The sequence below is a fragment of the Triturus cristatus genome, chromosome 2_2, assembly GCF_964204655.1.
Source record: "Triturus cristatus chromosome 2_2, aTriCri1.1, whole genome shotgun sequence".
Taxonomy (NCBI): Eukaryota; Metazoa; Chordata; class Amphibia; order Caudata; family Salamandridae; genus Triturus; species Triturus cristatus.
In genome coordinates this window covers 636,925,308-636,938,327 of record NC_140582.1, presented here as the reverse complement: position 1 = coordinate 636,938,327, position 13,020 = coordinate 636,925,308, and positions in this window count along the sequence as shown.

Sequence of the window (13,020 nt, the reverse complement as noted above, 5' to 3'; positions counted from 1 at the left end):
AAGACTAAATAGACAACACTTGAATCATCTGTTCTCTGGGTCGCAGCTGATTTTCCACGAGCAGTTTGTATTATTTCATGATTAGCAACATCTTCCTTTCAAAATCCAGCTGGAATGAGTTATTTATTGCAATCGGTCTGAATATAAGAATAGTTTTGACAAAGACCCAAAGCAAATGATTTATTTTAGTGCTGCTTTTATTTTAGTTTTTTGTTATTATGTTGTTTCTCAGAACACACAATCATAACCAGAGGCAAGACTTAATTTCAAGGGGCTTCATAAAATGCAGATGAAACGTCTGCTCTTTGTTTGGTACATATTGTGCAAGCCTTTTGTTCAATATGCCGAGGAACATGCTTTGTGTTATCATCTGCTAGCGTGCAATAAAAGAAACTGAGAGGGGACAGTGGATACCTGTGCCTCCTTTTGAATTAGTAAAATGTCTCGCAAGTCTAAAGTAAATGATTTAATGCGTCCTTTTTACTAGCCAGTTCAAACTCTTAAATTCTTTAAAAGGTCATGATGTTGCTGTTGGAACTGTAAGGATACTCTCTTTTAATGGCAACGAGAGTTATAATGAGAAAGAAAGGTCAGATTTGCATACCAAAACAGTAGCACCACAAGGCGAAGTGCTACCTTGCTCAACCTCCATTGCTTTTCATGTGTTCCTGTGCAAAAACACACGAAAAAACCACAACACCACTTTCACAACTAACTGCCAGATCCGCGAAGCAAACCAAAAACAGGCGATAAGCTGCTGTAGCTGCAGGTATTTAACACCTGCCACAAGCAGGTGTAAAGACGGATGACCACCTGCAGTAGGCAACGGAACCCCGCACACAGCCACACCAGAAGAACAAACGACACCATGGAGCTACTCATCATGCAGCTCGGAGCCCCAACAGGGCCACACCACCCACCGCCACCACCCCAAGGACCGCCACCACCCCCAGGACCCGGACACGCCCCCCCGAACCAGCACAGAGGCAGCGCAGAGTAAGAAAGTGGACCTACCGAAAACGCACCACTCTCACAGACCTAACGCCAGAGGAAGTCATTGCCCACTACAGGCTTAAAAGGACAACCATCCTCTGCATCATGACCCACATCGCCCACAGGCTGACGGTCCCAACACAGCGGAGAACCAACATCCCTCCGCAGACAAAGCTGCTGGCTGTGCTGCACCTGTTGGCCTCTGGTACCTTCCAACCAACAACTGCCAGAGTCGGAGGGGTCTCACAGCCAGCCCTATCAAAGTTCATCATACCTGTCCTGGATGCCATCCTCAGCTTCATACCCCAGTACCTTCCTTCCCCAACACTGCGGAGGAACAGCTGGAAACAAAGCAAGGCTTCTACGCCATAGCCAGATTTGGGGGCAATCGACTACACACATGTCCCACTTTTGCCCCTTGTGGATACTGCACAACACTACCGCAACAGAAAGCACACACATTCCATAAATGTGCAGGCAATAGTGGACCACTGGGGACTCTTCACCAATGTCGTCACCAACTACCCAGGCAGTGTGCATGATTCCTTCATCTTCGGACAGTCCATCATCAACCAGCGATTCCAGGATGGCACATATGGAACTGGGTTGCTCGTTGGTAAGTGCCAAATCAACACATCACACACCCCAAACCCACCACCACACAACGCACAACTGTGGGAATGCACACGTGACCAAACAACATACAACATGTCAAACTACACGACCAGCTACCAGACATGACAACACCACTCCATGGTCAACCTGGGCTACCCCTGCACCCAATACAGACATATCATGGCACCACAGCCACAAAACAGCTGAACGTGTGGAGATGCGGAATGCAACCATGTGTGAGGATGCAAGTGACCCATGAATGGGAATGTACACAACGAGAAGTGAGGCATGGATGTGCAGGACATACATGGGTATACAAACCACAGACATGTCCATGCAGACCACAACATCATCTGCATCATGACCCACATCGCCCACAGGCTGACGGTCCCAAAACAGCGGAGAACCAACATCCCTCCGCAGACAAAGCTGCTGGCTTTGCTGAACCTGTTGGCCTCTGGTACCTTCCAACCAACAACTGCCAGAGTCGGAGGGGGTCTCACAGCCAGCCCTATCAAAGTTCATCATACCTGTCCTGGATGCCATCCTCAGCTTCATACCCCAGTACCTTCCTTCCCCAACACTGCGGTGGAAGAGCTGGAAACAAAGCAAGGCTTCTATGCCATAGCCAGATTTGGGGGCAATCGACTACACACATGTCCCACTTTTGCCCCTTGTGGATACTGCACAACACTACCGCAACAGAAAGCACACGCATTCCATCAATGTGCAGGCAATAGTGGACCACCGGGGACTCTTCACCAATGTCGTCGCCAACTACCCAGGCAGTGTGCATGATTCCTTCATCTTCGGACAGTCCATCATCAACCAGCGATTCCAGGATGGCACATATGGAACTGGGTTGCTCGTTGGTAAGTGCCAAATCAACACATCACACACCCCAAACCCACCACCACACAACGCACAACTGTGGGAATGCACACGTGACCAAACAACATACAACATGTCAAACTACACGACCAGCTACCAGACACGACAACACCACTCCATGGTCAACCTGGGCTACCCCTGCACCCAATACAGACATATCATGGCACCACAGCCACAAAACAGCTGAATGTGTGGAGATGCGGAATGCAACCATGTGTGAGGATGCAAGTGACCCGTGAATGGGAATGTACACAACGAGAAGTGAAGCATGGATGCGCAGGACATACATGGGTATACAACCCACAGACATGTCCATGCAGACCACAACTGCTGGTGACTGGAGAGTAGTGAGCAGTGGACACAACCATGTCACCCCAGGCGGTTGGTCAGATAGCGGAAGTGTTGCATGCTGAATCCCCCCCTGTGTGCGTGAGCATAGCGGGTTGGCCCTGAGTACGCCAGGGCTGCACAGGGGTATGGTCAAAAACCCCGTTGCACAGAGTGTGGTTCACTCCCAGGAAGGCCAACGTCACTGACAGTGTGGCGCCGTGTGGCCTGCCACGAGGCTGACACCATTAGCAGCAGGGCCTGCAACCCTGTGCACCTGCTGCACCCCAGGACGCTGATGCACAGACCAGGCCTGCAGACCCCAGCACACCAGGGCCGCCCTGCTCACCTGCCGACAGCGTTGTGAGTCAAAGCGGGCCCACCACCTGCCGGTGCAAGCTCCAAGCCCCAGTCCCTTGACCTCTGCAGCCTCCGCAGACCATCACTGGCCCCCCCCGACGCTGGCCCACATCATTCCTAACTTATTGACATGCTCCACGGGCATCCTCTTCGGCCCTGTATGTCCCACTTGTGGAACAGTGTCCTGAGTCCTGAATGGCAGTGACCCCAAGTCCGTGGCAGCGGCCACAGCACCAGACTCCCTTCGATCAGTGAGGCATAATTCCATATCGCAGGCCTGCGACACGTGGTGGCACTAACTCTGTGCGCCATGAGTGACCGTCATCCTCCGGCAGAACATCGTTGATGTCTGAGCCTGTGGCCTGGGGGTTGTCATCAGCAGTGGGCAGGTACGGAGTGGGTGTCTGGCACGGGTCTGTGGCATTCATATCCACCATGTTGCCGGACACAGCTGGCATGTGCCCTCTGCATCATGCCCTGGGGTAGACCTCCAATTCTCCCCCATGACACTCCGCGAAAGGCACCTATGACACATGCGAGGTCCTGCTCTGCCCTCATGACTCTACCCCAGTCTCCTGCAGTTCAGCGTCCCGTTGCGGTGGGCCCGTGTCGGCCGCTGTGCATCCGGGGCCACTGACCCTGTGTGACTCGAGTCATTCCCCCTTGTTGTACTGACATTGCATTTCTGAGTGCCTCTTGACTGTTGGAGTTGTTGTCAGCACCAGCTACTACCTGAGGGCTGGCTTACACTCACCCCACACACAGCAAGCACAGGTGTCACTGGATTAGTGGGCCTGCCATCACATCCTGCCAAACTAAATATTGACTCTTTTCTCCCTGCACTGTCACAGGTGATCAAGGATATGCACTCTGCCCTTGGATGATGACACCCCTCCGAGACCGGGACACGCCCACCCAGAGGCAGTACAATGCGGCCCACATACGCACCAGGAGCATTGTTGAACACACATTTGGCGTGTTGAAGTCACGTTTCAGATGCCTGGACGGCACAGGTGGAAAGCTCCTGTACAGCCCGGACATCATGTGCAAGATGATCGTTGCATGTTGTGTGTTGCACAACATCTGTGTTCGCACCAATGCCCCATGTATCCCAGTTCCAGAGGTAACGGACAATGATGGTGATGATGGGGCAGGTAGCCCACATCCCACTGCAGCTGCGGCAGGAATGGGTCGTAGTACCTCCATCATTGACACTTACTTCTCATGAGCACGTCACATTGTGGCTGTCCAAGGCAATCATGGGGCAATACAAGATGTCCAATTGCTCTGCATGTGTGATTAAAACATCTTTGCAGGTTACAGGTTCTACTTGTACATTGTCATGTTACATTTTCCTGCGGTTTCACATGTGATTTGCCATGTTGTGCACAATAGCGGAACCTGTTGTGTCCTGTGTTCTGTTGTGAAGGTGTTGCTGTTTGTACCGGGATGTCGTCACTGTCGAGGTGCACTTATGCTTATGTGCGTATGCTGCAAGGTGGGCGAGTCGCTCCTGCGGCTCTGATTTGTCTGCCACTGGTCTCTTTCATGCAGTGTGCCTGTCGGTTCTGTTCTTCCATGGTGCTTGGATGTTGTGGGGTACATGTTGTCCTCTGCAGTCGGTCAGGGTGCTTCCATGGTACTCCGCAGTTGATGTGTTTTTTTCTGTGGCATTTTCCGTTTGCTGTTCTTGTGCTTTTTCCCGCATTACGAGTGAGTATTGCTGCCCTCACGCTGGTTGTCACTGTTTTCTTATCGCACTTTGGCCCATCTTAGGTTTTTTTGTGTTGTGGTTAGTGTTTTTATCTCCATCGAGGTGGTTGTATCACGGACATTGTCCGAGGTTTATGTAGACTATCGCATGGTACCACCTTCTTGTGAATTCCACGTTGACACAGGGTTATTTTCCCGCGATAGGCTGCGATGTGTAAAGTTGCGTTATCATTATTTGGTGATGTTCAGCACACGTTCTTGTGAATATACCCCCATGTGTTTATATCTCCAACGATGCACAGTGCTCAGCTGGCCCATGCGGACTCAATTGAAATTGTATCATGATTTGGTTCATTGTAATTCCACCTCCATCTTCCGCCATCACTGGTGGACACATCGGCATTAGAATTGTACCACAGTCGGGCAAGAAACTACACTGTTTTGTCCAGCCTTGACAATTTACTGAACATGGCCTGTTCGGTTGTGATTGTACACTCGACAAGCTCCTTTGCTAGGCAATTGAACTGCTATGCATTACGGCACATTTAACCAATACACCCTCAGGTACCCAACTGTCAACTGTCATGTACAAACAAGCTCAATCGCCTTCTATTCCACCCTGCAGACACGTTCATCCCTGGATATATGCTACAGGGTCACAGCACCAGATATATTATGTAACGAGATAATCTAGGTATGGAATACATAGAGCATCGCCTAATGTGTCACTCTGTTAAAGTGAAATGGCCTACCCTGCCTACAGTTCCTCTGGTTGATAATTTCTCCAGGTACAGCTATACCTTGGAAAGTGTTCTTATCATAGAGTGCATTTCACATGCCAAATCTTTGACCTCTGTTGACCTAACTGGATATGGCTGATGTGGGTACCTTAACCTAAAAGGGTTCTATGTTGATATATAGTCTGTTTTGTGTACGTTTTAAAAAAGTGTAGTATCAGTCGGCCAAACATTTATTCAGGTTACTGCATTTAGTAATAAAGAGAAAAAATAGCCCAAAAAATAAGAATTTCATAATCAAAAATTAAACCATAGACATTACTGACTTCCTCACTTGTTATTTCTTGCTAGAATGTCAAGATGTTGTTTTCCTCACGATGCAATAGCATAGTACTCGCCAGCATTCGATTTTAGAAGATATATTAGCTCATGTTGACTTTCAATAAAGAATACTAATTTAGTTGCAGAAATATGAGAATGAACCATGCATTCTGCATGAATGCAATAGAAAATGCAGGTCTATAGTCTTAAATGTAGATTGTGAAAACAGGTATTCCGGCCCTAAATCCCAACTCCTCCCAGTTTATCAAACAGTATTCTCCACGAGGAAATCTGTTCTTTTTTCCGAGCATCTTTTTTTCTTAACTGAAAAACTGAGATCAGAGTGTGAATCAGTTCAAGAATAGGCTCTACAAAGAAAATCCTTGCTCATGTAAGTTCCAGTGAACTTTAATGATGCCCATATGACTTAATGATGGTGGTGAGTGTTAGGCCTAATAGCCTTAAGATGCTCTTCCCACAAACATTTTGCTTTATCCCCGCCTGTTTTGATTACATCTGATTTTGTTGGTTTTAGGACTCTGCATTTTACCACTGCTAACCAGTGCCAAAATGCTTGTCACTTCTATAAACATGGTAAAGTTGATTTACAACAAATTAGTGCATTTCATTTGCTTATAATTCCCTAGAAAAGTAGTACTACATATAGCCAGGGCCTGTAAATTAAATGCTACTATTTGCTTGCTGCACTGATGGCGCCAACAACTTAAGACACCTTTTAAAACATTTCTCAGACCTGCCGTGGCAGCCTGTTTGCAGTTTTAAACTGCAAGTTTGATCTGACTATATAAACCTATAGGCCAGGCTCAAATCCTCCTTTTCAATACATGTAAGTCACCCCAAGAGGAGGCCCTGAACAGAACGTACAGCAGGTTGCATTGTTGTTAACAATTTTGGCATGCACGTTTAAGTTCTTTATGTCTCGCTAAACTCATAAATAAACTTTTTCCATGACTTAAAGACCTACGTCTCCCATAGGATTACATTGGGTTATCTTATTACATTTAAAAGTGATAACATTTGCTTTGGAACAAGTAGAAATGTCAAGCTTGACCTGTTATGAATTTTTATGAAAAATCTTCTTTTATGGTAAAATTGGATTTTAAGTCACAATTTTGAAAATGACCCTTTAATAAAGCTGGCATTGTCTTGTCCTACCCATTTGGTGCCTGCAGTCTGTGCCCTGGGTCACATGAATAGGTGTACTTGTCAGTTGGCCTATGGTATTTACCCAAGACAGTGCCACAAAGGGGGACGGAGTGTTGGCAGGATGGGCCATCCTAACAGGATGGGTGGGAGGGGAACTGTCACCTACCACACTTGCACTTTAATAGCGGCTGCCTCCTGCACTCATAGAGAACTTCACACTGGCGTTTTGTCACTACAGACATCTTGGGGCCTGGGCCGGGAAAGGAAGGAAATTCTTGAACCAGTTTTGTGGGGAAGTCTAGAAGTTTATCCCACTTCAAAGCTGGCACCAGGTATACATGTTGGACACTGAGACCCATACTTCAGAACACTGCAGACTCTACAAGAAAAAGGTCTGCCCAACTGCTTGATGACTGCCTGAGTATTTTGCAGCTGTTTGAGGGCTGCCCTGCTGCCTGAGGCCTGCTTTGCATCTTTAACCCTTGACTACCAGAGTGTCTCCAGGGGTTAGTCGACTGCCCCCCTGTTCTAAGCTACAGGGACACAGCAGATTCCTGACCGGTGGCTTCATCAAAACCAACCCAATACAGCACATTTCTCAGCCCAAGTCCTTGCATAACCAGCTCCAGACTGGTGGCTTCCTCAGAACTGATGCAGCATAATGCATCTCGATGAAAGTCCCCGCGTAGCCAACTCCAGACTAGTGGCTTCATCAGAACCAACATAGCACACCACACCTACATCCTGGACCTCTCATCGCAGCTCCTGATCAGGGGCTTCACTAGCACTAACTCAGCCAAATGCATATAAATGCAAGTCTCTGCAATGCAGCCCAAAACAAGTGGCTTTATCTACCTATCCCACTGTGATGCATCTCAAAGCCAGCAATCCGACTTCTGATTTGTGGCTTCGGCCGCACCAACCCAGTGCAACACATCTTGATGCAGGACCACCCATCCCAGGACCTGCTTGACAGCTCCTCGATGCAGCTCAGCACAAGCTGGTTCCAAAGAACACAAAGTACTGTCATAGCAGGCCAAGCATGGTCATGTGCATGGCCTTCTCTTCATCATGCTCACCCTGAACTTGTGATGGATGGAGCGCTTGAGCAAATCAAACACTCACCCCCAGTCAACTGATCTGGGTTTAATCCATCATCATTCTTTAGCTCACTCCACCACCCCAGTTCAGACATGGCCATATGCAAATCAGTCTGACCATGTGCCTCATGGGAACAGTCCAGCCGGAACTGCCAAGCCATGCCTTCCCTGGACCGGAAACAAGCTTCCTAGGACCGGTTTCTGGCATTTCAGCCGTCTTCAGCCAGGCTTGCTTGAATCCAGTGGCAAAGTGAGCAAGGGACTCAACGTCTGAGCATACCCTGCCAACTTATGGCAAACAAAGCGGTACAAAAGACATCTTTGCAGCATGGGGCATCCCCACTATTCTTAAATCTGACAATGGACCACTTTTCATTAATAATGAATTCAACTGCCAAGCCATGTCTTCCCTGGACTGGAAACAATCATCCTGGGACCGGTTTCGGGTTCCTAACCCTCTTCAGCCAGGCTATCTTTCTGGTTTCTGGCTATTTAGCCGTCATCAGCCAGGCTAGCTTGAATCCAGTGGCAAAGTGAGCAAGGGACCCACGTCTGGGCATACCCTACCAACTTAGGGCGAACAAAGTGATACCAAAGGGGATGATGGACGGAGTGCTTGAGCAAATCAAACACTCACCCCCAGTCAACTGATCTGGGTTTCATCCATCATCATTCTTTAGCTCACTCCACCACCCCAATTCAGACATTGCCATATGCAAATCAGTCTGACCCTGTGCCTCATGGGAAATACCCTGCCAACTTAGGGCGAACAAAGCAATACCAAACTTGTGACTTTGCCGTGGTCCAGCGCGACCAGAAAACCATATTTGGCACTATTTCTTTCTATTACCTATTTTCCCTGAATTCTTTGGAACTGCATAACTCTAGTTCTACTGTTTAGAGTTTTGTCATTTTGGTGGCATTTTATTTATCAACTTTACTCTATATGCCTGTGTTGGTGTGGCACTCTTCCTGTGTTGTGTTTTCAGTATATTACTGTTTCAGTGCAGCATAAATACTGTATCCATTGTCTCTAAGCTAAGCCTGACTGCTTGTGTGCCAAGCTACCAGAGGGTTAAGCACAGGTAAATTTAGTGACCTTTTATGGTTCACCATGACAAGGATTGTGGTTGTTGCTTGGATAGAGTTTCACCCCTCTCAAACCAATAACCCAATTTCTCATATTGATTTTAGATTTCATAGCACAAATGTATTGTATCTCAGCTCTTCTTAGCAAGGTCAATTTATGACTATATTAACTCAGATTGCATGCATATGCATTTTTGGACTTTTAGGAACAGGATTAAATAAACATACAGTTTTTCACCCAACCATAGTAGTGCACAATTAGGATGGGATTGTGGAATGTTTTGTCTGCAGGCCTAAAATAGTGGGTGCTAAATATTTACCCCACCAAGGAGCTAAGATACCTTGAGTTGGTCATCCTTCTGCAGACAAACAACCACCAAAATAAATGTACAGCAGTGGAAAAAAGATATTTGAACATTAATACAATTTTCAAATACTTTTATTTAATACATACTTAAAGGAGTGACCTCAATGGAATGTTAATAAGTGTAACTAAACCAAAAGCAATAATCCTTATATAAAGGAGACCTAACAGTTCTCAATTATTCATAAATTGACATGCAATCCACTATCACAAAATTGTTTAGTTGATGCATGAAAACTATGCAATACTCCTACAAAGGAATATTATTTTTATCCCCCCTGCCATGGTTCTCTCACTCATTTAGATTTTTTTTTCTCAATAAGTCACTTGCACAGAATCTCATTTCCTCCACTATTGAATCTATTGGTATTTCCGATCATGCCCCAGTTGTTGCAGATTTAGATCTATTCTCTTCATATCCCAAATCAAAAAGGTTGATATTTAAATAATTTTCTTTTATAAAATCCAGTTTTCTCATCCTCTTTTACCTCTTTTGCTAATGAGTTTTTTCTACCTAATGCAGATTTGGATACATCTCCCCAATTATTTTGGGATATCCTTAAAGCTGCGTCTTGTAGTGTCATCATTGATTTTCTTTCCAAAAAAAGAAACAATTTGTTAATCAACAAAAGTGCCTATTATCTAATTATAAAATGCCTAGAACACTAATTCTATACTTTGTCCTCAGATTCTAATTTACAAGAACTTTGTTTTTGCTAAGCTAGAATTTAATAAAATAATTATGGATAATGCCTTCTCCATTTTAATGCATAGTAGTGCCTCTTAATATGGAGGACATAATAAAGTAGGGAAACTCCTGGCAAACTATTTAGAGATTCTAAAAGAACGCACTTCTACTGAATCTATTCATTTGTCTGATGGAAAAAATGTATTAAAAGATCAAGACTTTCTGGTGGAGTTTATGGAATTTTATAAGATCTGTATACTCCTGACTCCCCAACTCATTCTTCTCTTATTGAGGCATATCTGAATGACACTCCTCCCTCTTCCCATGACACTTTCCATTTCACGTCCCTTGAAAATGACTTATCGAGCTCAGAGTTATCTTAAGCTCTTAATTCACTTAAAAAAAGACAAAACACTGGGCTCAGATGGGTTCACAGTGGAGTTCTATTTACACTTATCAACTATGCTACTTCCTACATTATTGTCTCTTTTTTAATCCTTTTACCGTACCGGTACAGTTGGGGGTACTTTTTTCTGGAAGCTACAATTTGCCTAAACCATAAAGTTGGTTGTAAACCTTATCAGTGTAATAATTATCATCCTATCTTCCTTGTAAATGTTGACTATAAAATATTTGCCAAATTGCTTCCTTTGCGTCTTGAACCATTTTAACCCAAACTAATTGGTAAGGAGCCATTTGGATGCATCAAGGGCCGACCGAACTCAGTTAACTCTAGACTATTCTTTAATGTATTAAACAAAGCTTTCTCTCTTATCTATCTCTTAGCTGCTGTGTTTATTGACACAGAAAAATCATTTGATATGGTGAACTGGGACTTTTTTTTTAATTCCCTCACTTTGCATGGTCTTGGTCGCAAGACTATTTCACTTATACCTTTCCTTTACACAGCTCCAAGGGCTTCTGTCTTAGTTAAAGGATGTCTTTCCCAATATTTTCCATTACAACAAGGGGTTCGTCAAGGATGTCCTTTATTTCCTCTTTCATTTGTTTTAGCCCCCTACCCTTTTCTTTTTTGTATTCACAATAACTATCTAATATCAGGTTTTCTATATAGTGATAAGCATTTTTAGTTAACTGCTTATGTAGATGACATTCTTCTTTTTCTTTCCAATCGAGACATTTCAATTCCTGCCTTTCTTCATGAAATTTCTGAGTTCTCTTATGTTTTAGGATATTAAAATTTCTCTGAAAAAGCTGAAGTTTTGCTCATTTCTAAATTCTTTGCTAAGATTTGGGCATTTGGTTTACTAATTCTATCACAGATTCAGTTACAATCAATATGAAAGAAAGATTGATCAGAATTGATAACCTTTTATCATCTTTGAATCCACTTGTTCTGTCATGGTGGGGTCGTCTTGACTCCATCAAAATGATGATTACTCCAGTTCTATTATACATTTTATACATGATCCCAGCACACATACCATTACATATTTTTTTTAAATAGACTCTTTTCTCTCCAAATTTCGGACATACCATAAAACCTTTTGCCTGAGACAGGATGCTAAAAAGCTTCTTTCAGTCTCTTCCCCCTTTCTGACTCCGTAGCTTGATGTTGAACTTTCCTTCCTTGCACTATTTTCTTCTAAAGAAGCCCTAGCTTTTTCTTGAAAAAACACTATTACATCTTTACCATTATTTAAACATGCGTGCTTCCTATTGCTGAAGCCTCATTATGAATCACAGATTCTATCTAGAGATTCTTTTTTGCAATCTCCTATGTGGTATAATTGTCTTATTATTATGAATAATAGGCCCATATATTGGATATCTTGGAGACAAAGGGGATAATATGGGTTCATGACTTATTTGATGGCTTGAATCCTTATTCTTTTCCTGAATTTCAAGCAATATTTAAATTCCCTCAGTCTTTTTGTTATACATTTCTGAGTCTTATGAATCTTATTATAGATATTCTTTATTAGTTTCCATCAAATTCTACAACTCCCTTGTCCAATGACTCGCTTCTAAAACTACTTTCACGTACTCCTAAATCTTTCCCTATTTATTGATACTTTTTTACCCCAGATAAAGCTTAACTGGAAAACAGATTTGGGATGTGATCGGACTAATTTCTACTTGGTCTAGAATATAAAACATTTCAAGAACTGCCTCTACCAACCAAACTCTATTCTTTTTATATCATAGATTATATCAAACACCTACCCCCCATAGCCAGTTCTTCAAAGGGGACTAATACAGCTTGTTGGTCATGTGGACCGCCTCATGGGGATTTTTTACATCTCCTTTTTCATGCTCACCTACTGCTGCTTTTAGGAAAAACATTTGGTCCCAGCTTTCAATAATTTTTAGTCTGCATTGTCTAACGTCAACCGTTAAAGCTCCTTGAAAAAGGATTATTTGACCTTATGCTGGCCATAACTTTTCAGCAAATCACAATTAACTGGACTAATTCCACTAATGTATAATTTACTGCTTGGTGAAATTATGTTTGTCATTATCATAGGTTAGATGTTGCTTTTGCTTCCTCTGGCAGACTGCATGTTAATAGAGAATTATATTGGGTGTTTTTAACAAATTTTGTGAATATTGTTGCTAAACAACGTGTTATTGTTACCCATTCTGAAAACGTTAAACCTCCGTAAATTGTGTTTTGAATTATTCATGTTTTCA